Genomic DNA, 10,144 nt, shown 5'->3' with positions numbered 1-10,144 from the left:
ATCCCTCCAAATACGCCTTCACTCCACTAGTATCGGGAGAGTAGTTGACATGGCTGCGTCAAGCTGCCCAACACACGGCTGGAACAGTGTCAGTGATTGTGCCTTCAAATTAAAAGACTCACAAGTGTGAGGCATGGTTTGTTAAGCAGTTTCCTTTATTTTGGAGCTGCTAACCGGATGTTTTTGTTATAATCTATTGAAATTGACACTAGTTGTTAATCTCATCCAGCTCTGCCACACGGCCCGTGGTCTGCGCGTCACAGTCATCACTGATCAGCGCTCACGTGACTCCAGGCAACAGTGAGGTTATACCCAGCCAAATATACCTATCATGTTTTATTGATTATACACAAAGACCGGCAGCATTTTAAGTGTATTTAAAATACGCATCTAAATACTTCTGAGTATTTTGTCATTTGTATTTTGCTGGGTAGAATAAATAAGATGAAATTTGTAACAAAATGTTTTAAGAGTTTTTATGTATTTATTTGAAACAGTTGAAATACATTATTGAATGTGTCATCTTATTCTGACATAAGACATTTTTGGACATTTCTGGACTTACAGTATGTGGCATAAGTCAATTCAGGTGAAACGTGGTTAACGCTGTGAAGTAGTTGCATTTTGGTTAGCTTTAGGGAAAAATCATGGTTTGAGATAAAATAAATATATTATGTTCTGTAAGTGACATCACCAGGGTAACTTCAAACTTTATATGAGTCGGTGTTAACTTCTGATTTCACACAGGACTTGAATCCAGTCTACATAAAAGCCATGTGTATGGCCTGTCCCCTGTACACAGGCTTTCTCACTCTTTATACTGCTCCTGTAATAATTACTACAGCTGCTAGAGGTTGCTGCCCAATAATGAACGTAAATAAGTTGTAGCATCAATAGCCTGTACAACTGTTTTTCTAGTGAGGATGGGCAGAAACCATGCAGCATGCACCCCTGCACTTGCAGCCTCTTACCTACAACATATCCTGATTTTGTAATTATTTAAATACATTTAGTATTTGTAATTTCTAATAAGGTATATAACAATATACAAACCATCTTCAGTCTCTGCACGCACTAGTTATAGTTGTTGGTTTTGCATCCTTCCACTTCACGGTTATCATTTTCTTAGCAATCAATAAAAGTACCAGCAGTATCATAGATCTATTTGGGTACAGCTCTGAACAAAAATAACGAAGGGTTTGAAGGAACATCCACTTTATTAATGTTTTCTCTAGACCCCGTCAACTTCATGAAGGTTATGATGTTCAGTTTTAGTTCAAACTGTGTTAGAGACATGTTGATTCAGCTGTATGCTCATTTTGGTGTAATGGGCCCATTGACAGGTGTTTCTGTTAATTTGTCCAGTCCATTCATAGCAGTGAGGATAGGCTAAATAACAGAAACACCTCTCTGTGTCATGCAGGGCAGATCAACAGCATCACCAAGTACATTATGACCTTCACGTCAGATTTATTGATTACTATATTAAACAACATTAGTCTCAGGTAGGTGTACCTAATAAACTGGCAATTGCATGAATATCATTCAATGATATGGGGGCAGGGCTTTTCTCTGCAGAGTTTGCATGTTCTCCCTGTGTCTCCATGGGTTCCCTGCAGGTACCGTCCAAAGACATGCAGGTTAATCAGGTTAATTGGTGACTCTGGATTGCCTGCACATGTGAATCGGAGTTTGAATGGTTGCTTGTCTCTGTCCTGTCCAGGGTGTAACCTGCCTCTCACCCAATGTCAGCTGGGATAGGCTTCCAGTTTCAACCTTAACAGAGGTCTAATCATCCGGAATGACTAAAAAGACCCGAGTGGAGTGATCTTCAGAAGCTCTAAGACTCTTTGCGTCCCGTTTTTGTTGTCTGCCTGTCTGGCTGTCCATCTGTCCACCAGTCCCATTCTCATCAGTGTGATATTTCAAGAATGCATTCAGAGAATTTCTTCAAATTTGGTGCAAATGTTCACTTGGACTCAAGTATGAACCGATAAACCCCCTGTTAAAGATTATATTGACATTGCCATGGATGATATGATATGGCTCAACCCTAATCTCTCCATGTTTCTTTTTGTGATCACCTTTATCAAGCAACACATGTTCACTTGAAATATGGTTTGTGGAGAGTCCCGCATGCACGTGCCCAAAAATGATTCAGCAAATTAATCTAAAAGAGCTACGCAGCTGCTCAAAATGCTCTGGAACTGGATGTTGCATCGAGTAGCTACAAATCCAAAATAGATTTCACATTAGGGAGGATTTGTGAACGAGACTCTTGCATAAGCAGGCAGAGCCATCAGGTTGGGAAATAGTGGGATGAAGCACACACACACACACACACACACACACACACAGAAAGAGCTTTGCAGAGCTTGTTTCTACAACACACATGGTTTCAATTAAAGCATTCCTGCCTCCGCAGAGAAGGAGGGGGTCTCACTTCCTGTGTGCATTACTCCGATGGTCAAGCATGAACAGATGTTTTAATGTATTCAGTCATTTGTTTATTCATAGGTGTCTCCTTTGGACAAATGTTTCATTCTCAATCCTGGTTTCTAAACAAACTGACAGTCTCCAGACATAACACAAACCGTTCTCCTGACACTATTTCTTAGAGTTGTGGGATCAGAACTTTACAGTCTATTTGTTTTGTCAAAGTGGAAGAAAAAGCAAATGTTTTACCATCTTTTTCTTATATAATCAGATCAGTTTGACTCATAACTGCTACTGTAAACATTTGTAAAACTGCAAAACATCATCTCTCATAGTGTGTATCAGTTTGCCTTTCAGGAGTTGATATATTGATAACACATTAGATAGAAACATAAATTAAAGGAGTAATATGTAGAAATTTTGTGGCTAAAAATTAGTACTGCAGTCAAAATAGTGACTTGGATCCAGTGATGTTATATTAAATAAGTTGAATTCCTTTTTAATAGACAGTCTATGATTAGAGTGAGTGGTTTCCTCCTCATGAAGCTCAGGCAGGCTGCAGGAACACTGCAGGAGCGCAAGACGAGCACAACATTGTAATTTGACAACGACAAGCGGCAATGAGTCCTGCACCGTAAGATGATCAGCTGTTTATAACCGTCAGTTGTCTGTCAATGTAAAGCTAAGCCCTTTATCCTAACAAACAAAACAATAAATACAGTTGGTCTTTATTTATTAAATTTATAATTGATAAATTATTATCATTATTAATTATTATTAATGATTTCTTACAACTCATAAGCAGACACTAACCTGTTAAGCAAATATTCAACATTAATTAGAACTCTAATTAATGTGAAATGGGCAAAATGCAATGCACAATTAAACTTTACACAATTTACATTTAGGTGTTATTTAATTTTTACAAAAATATCCAAATAGAATAAATGCATTAATCACTTAAGTGGGTATTTAGCATGACTATGATTATATAGTTCATTTTGACCACTCCAAGAAGAGTCTTTCTCACTTCAGTTCCACTAGTTTTAAGGTTTTACATACCGGGTGGATTGATGCAAAGCAGTTATCACACAGAGCAAGCCCTGTTTTGAATATTCTCTGTGCTACAAGTGGAAAATAGGTCATATGCATAATGTCGGTGATAGATTTGGGAATATATGGTTAGACAAATACAGCCTTACTGTCCATTTATGTCAGTGCTGGACCTGGTCAAGTGAAGCATCCTCACTGAAAGTCAGAGTAAGTTCCATTAAAAGCAATTAGCTTCCTGAGTCTGTCTGTCTGGCACACGAACACACTCAGTACGCTCTATTCCACATAAATGTCATGCTAATGTGTTTATGAGTCATAAGAGAAACCTCTCAGTGTGGCCCAGATATCCTCAGCGGTGATGAGAGGAAATGCGAGCGCGCAGAATTTAAAGCTTTAAAATCAACAAAATATCAGTTTGGTTCAGTCATTTTACAGCACGTTCGACTGAAAATAGATTATTTTACATCTGAACAGCAAAAAAAAAAGAAGGCTGCAAAGTCATCACAAAGTCTGTGGCTTGAAGTGAACATGTGTGTGGTTTTTCGGGCTGTCTGACCCACAGCCCCAGGGGAACGCACGTCTGGCAGATTAGGCCGACAATCATGGGAAACGTCTGTGCTACTCCTGACCGACTTCACGTGACCTGATTGAGCAGTCATACCACTTCATATGCTCCAGTCACCACGGCAATGCCCACAGGGTGATCACTTCCTCCCTTTAAAACTGTTGACCCTATCCCCACCCCACCCTCAATTATACATTCACAGACACACCGTTTCTCCACCTGCATACCAAGGTAATATTAGTCTGATTTAAAGCTTTGAGTTTTGCATTATGGTCATCGCCGTCTTGGTATTTTGCAGCTTGAAGTGGCCATATTTAGATGAGCTAAGACACGCGGTGGTAGTGACTTGCCAGTCACACAATATCCCCGCCGTAATGTATACCCTGCTTTATTGTCCGTTTTACTCTAAACTGGATAATCACTTACAAAATGTCTCATTCTGCATTGAATAAGATATTAAACCAATGACTGAGACCATAAACGCAATAGGAAACTGTTCACTGGGGTAATGGGCCATGTCTTTCACCTGGTGCAAAGTGGCGTACCGTGCAGCGCGGCTGTTGCTACTTCCGATCAGCGCAGTTGTCATTTTCATGCATAATGCCCACGTTGTATAGTGAGCAAATGTACTTGCAGCCATCTGTGTGCCTATGGGTTTGTTGGTCTTAAATGAGGTGTGGTCAGTTGCATTGATGGTCCATGGCTTTCTTGATGCAGTAGAAAGTGGTTGTACCATTGTCCAACAAAATCCTGGTCTAAAATTAATCGTGCAGTAGTTTTCTCATGCGTTAAGGAGATGTTTTATCCTATTTCATCCACCTGCAACTCATCTGCTATTAATCACAATGTTAATTTTTTTGACCCGGCCCACGGATTAGCTACTGTGTCCCAACAAGTGGGTCATTTCAGAATCCCAGCACACGCTCTAATTTGTCGAATCTGTCATTTAAACAGCAATACAGCAGAGGCAGGTCCATCTAATGACACTGATTAGTTTAATTCATGTTAACACACCTATTATTAATTAAAAGATAAAATAAAACCCCACTTCACCTTGAATGCACTTGCGCCATGCACTTTGGACTGTGAGAAGCAGGGCCATTTCTCATAAGGCTACATACAGTTGGACTTCTTTTTGCAACCAGTGGAGTTGCCCCCAGCTGAGCATTATAAGGCACTTCCACATTGGCTTCACTTTTCAAACCCAGAAGCTTGGCCCACTATTTAATATGTAGTCTATAACAAAATAATTAGCAAATGTTAGCATACCAACATTGTAACCATTAAACAACAGCATGTTAGCATGTACAAAACTGAAGAAAATATATTACATCTAGCATTTTCAGACATTTTAATGTGAAAATAGCTTTAAGTTGAGAGAGAGACGACAGTGAATTTCATCACATAAATAGCTTGATTTAGTTTTTATTTTCTTCATTTTGTAGGATTTATTATGCTGATTCAGGGGTGGTGTTTTTTCCCCTGATGTTTGGGAGTTCCCCGTCTATCTTCCTTTATATATTTATACCCCAAATCGTTGCCTGGTGTGTGCTGAAGCAGGGGATGTGACAGGGTTTCACACCTCCTTCCTGTTGTGGAGGGCGCGGGGGTTAATCTTTGGGTGATGGCGTGTGTGTGACAGAGGTCACAGGAAGCAGAGGGGGCAGCAGGATTTCCTCCGTCCTTCACGTTGGTTTAATATCCAGCAGCTCAGCATCTCGGCCACTTCTTTCCTGCCACCATCTGATTCGAAGGGCAAAGTTGAAGTGATTTTTCTGGATCCAAGGACACGTTACGAGTCTGCAGGGCACAAAGGCAGCAGTGTAAACCCGAGAACTTGTGTGTGAAACTGTGTGTGTGCGTGGGTGTTCTTACATTTAAAGTACAATCCTCCTGGACCTGCTGTGGTTACATAACAAGCTGTAAAGGTTATGCCTCCTAAGAATTTTACTTCTGAGCACAAAGCACAAAGGGTTTGACATCCTGTACACTGAATTATGAAATGAAAGAACACCAGCAACATCAGATACCCAGGATGTTATTTCAGTGATTATCAATAGAGAGATTATACGATCAGGATACTACAGTAGAACAGTGTAACATGGGGGTGCAACATGCTGGATCAAACAGATAAAAGCATGAAACATCGATAGCTGAACTATGATCCTTTAATACCTTTCTGTAATATGTAAAAGTAAGCTGTTCGGTCACAGGCAGCCGTCAGGAATTTAGTGGAATCAGTCTTTTCTCATTAACTTAAACATCAGAATGATGCCATGTCAGATTTTGACATTTTAGGTTGGTTAAGTATAATCAGCACAGCGAAATAATGAGAAAATTAAGAAAGTACAGGCAGACACCACCACACTGACTGACTTCTAGTGAGTCAAACATAATAATTGAAATGGATTATGTTTTTGAAGAAAATGTTGCATATTATATCTTTAACATAAATGTTAAAGTTTCATTTATTCTAATTAATTAAACTTAAACTTTACAGTGTTTCTTTCTCAGAACACTTCAGAACATATAAACACGAGTTCTTGAAATTTTTTGACTCGAAATGATGAGTTGAATGAATGACTGTACAGAGTCCAGTCAATTCATTAAATCAAGTCTCTGAAGAAACATGATCAGCACATTAGCACCCCTCCCAGCATGCACTGAGAGCGAAAACTCTACTGAGATCCGTCTTTTTTTTAGTTAGTTTATAGTTTGAAGAAAATGAAAAACTTGCAGCGTTGGTTAGTTTTCAAAAAAATGAAAACAAAACAAACCATCAGTTAGTATTGACTCAGTTCCGACTTCCTTACAGGTGAAATTCAAGAAATTAAATCTCCTTGTTTGAAATGAAGAAGTGACTTTTCAAAATAAAATGTGAATGGAAATTTGTTTGCAAGTTTGTCACTGAACAGTTGTTAGTGCGACTTAATAACTTCAGCTTATTGAACATGTTTTATCATGTGCTGAGTATCAAGTCTATTTGATTAAAAAAGTTTTTGTTTTGAGTTGTTGCAAACTCACCTCAACTTGTCTTTTCAAAATCAGTCAACTTAAAATTTCAGAGCAACATGAACACCAGGTTTTTGTTTTTTTTAAGTCAAAACAGATAAGTGTTATTTCTATAGTGTAGCAACTGACATATTTTTTATATATATTAGAACTTTTACCATTTTCATCCATTCAAACTGATTTACAGATATCTATTATTAAATTTTCATATTTTATAATTCCAAGCTGACGTATCGATCACATAATATTTTCTAGTTCCAGTTCCAATTAATAAAATCTAAAACTCAGTTACAATCAGTCAAAATTTTAATTATTGCTATAAACGGTTCAGTTCCTACTAGTGGAAATGTCAACTGAATTTCAAGAATGTAATTCTTACTCACAGCAAAGATCACTGTAGATGTCTACAGTTTTTCCTACGGATATTAAATGCATTTCCAGATATCTTAAATTTAACTCGGACTAGTTAAAATGAAATTGTTAAAATGCCGCCTTGGGACCGCAGACATCCAAAATGCAACTGTTACCAGTGATAATCATAGTTATAATTATAGTACGAGTAACAATTATATTTGAACTGTCTACGATTCATTTTATAGTCAGAATATTATATACTCATTGTAGATATCTTCAGTAACACAGGCCTACATATTCAAAGTTAAATATTACATTTCCACTGGTCACAATCCTTTTTCATGTGGAAATTCATTTGTAGACATCCATAATTGTTATTCCTACTGGTGAAAAGGGAATTACTGATATCTATAATGAAATTTAAGATATCTGTAAATCAGTTTTGATTAATCAAAATGTAATTTCTACATGTCAAAATATACGTGTAACATTTATAAATTGTTTTACTGATATCTTAAATTAACATTTCAACATGTCAAAATGTAATTTCCACCAGTGAGAACTAAATTGCTCCTAGTCAGCCCTACAAATTAAATGTTAAAAGGGCTTTCCAGAAGAGCAATTTTTGCATTTTTTTTGTGACAGTCCAGAACAAAGCTTGTTCTTTTTCACTTACTATAAGACATAAAACAAATACATCAAATATTTTACAGATTTATTAATGCTGCTGTGTAAAACTGTGCTCATCCAACAAACGAATGCAGGAATGTTAATAAGAAAAAAGGAGAAAGTTCACATTAGGAAAACCGAAAAATGTCACACTAACACCTCCTAAAACAGGTGCATAATTTGAATGCTCATTTGCTTGTATGACCTATTTCAGTCCCACAATATGACTACAGCAAATATAACACACACAAATCTCCCTCCTCCACATTTCCCTCTCTTTCTCTTTGCTTCCTCCTCTTCTCCTCCCCCACTCACTCACACTCCTTTGATTCAGTTTTGAGGTCAGCTCGGAGCTCATCTCAGCACCTGATCTCATCCTTTTTAACGCTTTGCATACGCCTCTCGTCCCAGTCAACAGTATTTAAATTGAAGGCGTAGCTCGGGTCGGTTTGGATAACCACAAAGAGGACGTTATACACAGTAACCCTCCACCAGAACCTCAGACTGAGGGTGAGAGGGATCAGCATAAATCACAGTTAAAAGACTAATGCATCAAAGCTCACATCGTGTGGATTAATGTTTGATTACATTTAGCTTTAGTAATCCATTCTCTATGCTTGGGTGAGGTGTATTAACGTGCTGATGGACATCACATCACAATAGAAGTGCTGTTTGTTTGGTGAAGAGACATTTGTGATTTGACACACCAGGAGGAACAGGTGAACTTTTTATGCCTCTGCGCCAACAACACGACAGAAGAATTATGCTTTCAGGTTGTCCGTCTGTCCATGCGTCCATGTCTTTCCTGTGAATGTGATATTGTAAGAATTTCTTCAAATGTGGTACAAACATCCATTTGGATTCAAGGATGAACTGATTAGGTTTTGTTGATCAGAGGAAGAGACCTGCTAAAACCAAATAACAGAAAAAAGTGCTGGTAGAGCCATGTTCCCTACTGTACTGACCTTAAGAAGACATGTTTCGATATGATGGCTTCAAAGAAGAAAAAAGAACACCTCGCCACAGCAAGGGTTCGTTCATGACTGGAGTGGGAGGAGGGGGTCAAGGGGAAGTTTCCATCTCGAAGACAGAGGACAGTTTAAGCAACTTCATAAACCTGCATGTGAAGATAACAGCAGCCAACTGCACTGAACTCATATGACAGGTCAGGCCCACTTGTAAATTGTGTTCTTATCTGAAAAAAAAAAATCAAAATAAGAGAAAAATGGCGAATGCAACAAGAACAAATCGGTTCTCAGAAACTATGGGAGGGAATTTCTTCAAACCTGGCACCAGCATCAACTTGGACTTAAGGATGAACTGATTACATTTTGGTGGTCAAAGGTCAAGGTCAGTGTGAGCACGCAAATCACATTTTTGGCCATAACTTAAGAATTATGACAAAATGTCAAACAAATGCATACTGCATACTATATGAGTCTGGACAGACATGAATGGAAACGGAAACTTGACTAGCTGATGGAGGCATGCAACTGTAGCTGTAATTCTAGATCATTTCATTTCTTCCTCTAGTATTTAGGTGAAGGAAAATGTGTCTGGTGCAGGAGCTGATTCCAAACCAGATGTGACATTTAGTTGCTCCAGTTTCAGAAGAATAAGGCACTGTTTCCTGTTTGGTTGCGAAACACAAAGCTGATGGCAGACAAACAGTTTAGATTTTCAAAATGTGTGTAACAGAGCCATGATCTAACTGTTGAAATATGTGGTGTGGATAATTGTATTGTGATTGGTTCAACTTTACAGGGCAAAAAGAGAAAAATATCTGATTGCGGATTAAAAACTAGTTGTTATCACCAAAATAAATGAGGGATAAGGGATTTGTTGAATGAAGGAAACTGTTTGCTTCACTGCCACAAAGTTAAATTCAGGAGTTTCCGACTAAAATTAAAGGTATTTTTCAGAGTGTCACCTGGAACACAGCGGCATATTCAGGCATTTTTGGTCCTAATGCAATCGCAGGTTTCCCACACATTCTTTGTTCTCCCCCTTTTTCAATCGTTGAATAATTGATCATAAAAAGTAAACTTATTCATT

Source organism: Lutjanus erythropterus, chromosome 19 (assembly GCF_056507025.1).
Source record: "Lutjanus erythropterus isolate fLutEry1 chromosome 19, fLutEry1.hap2, whole genome shotgun sequence".
In the NCBI taxonomy this organism is placed as follows: domain Eukaryota; kingdom Metazoa; phylum Chordata; class Actinopteri; order Lutjaniformes; family Lutjanidae; genus Lutjanus; species Lutjanus erythropterus.
This window is presented reverse-complemented; position numbering follows the sequence as displayed.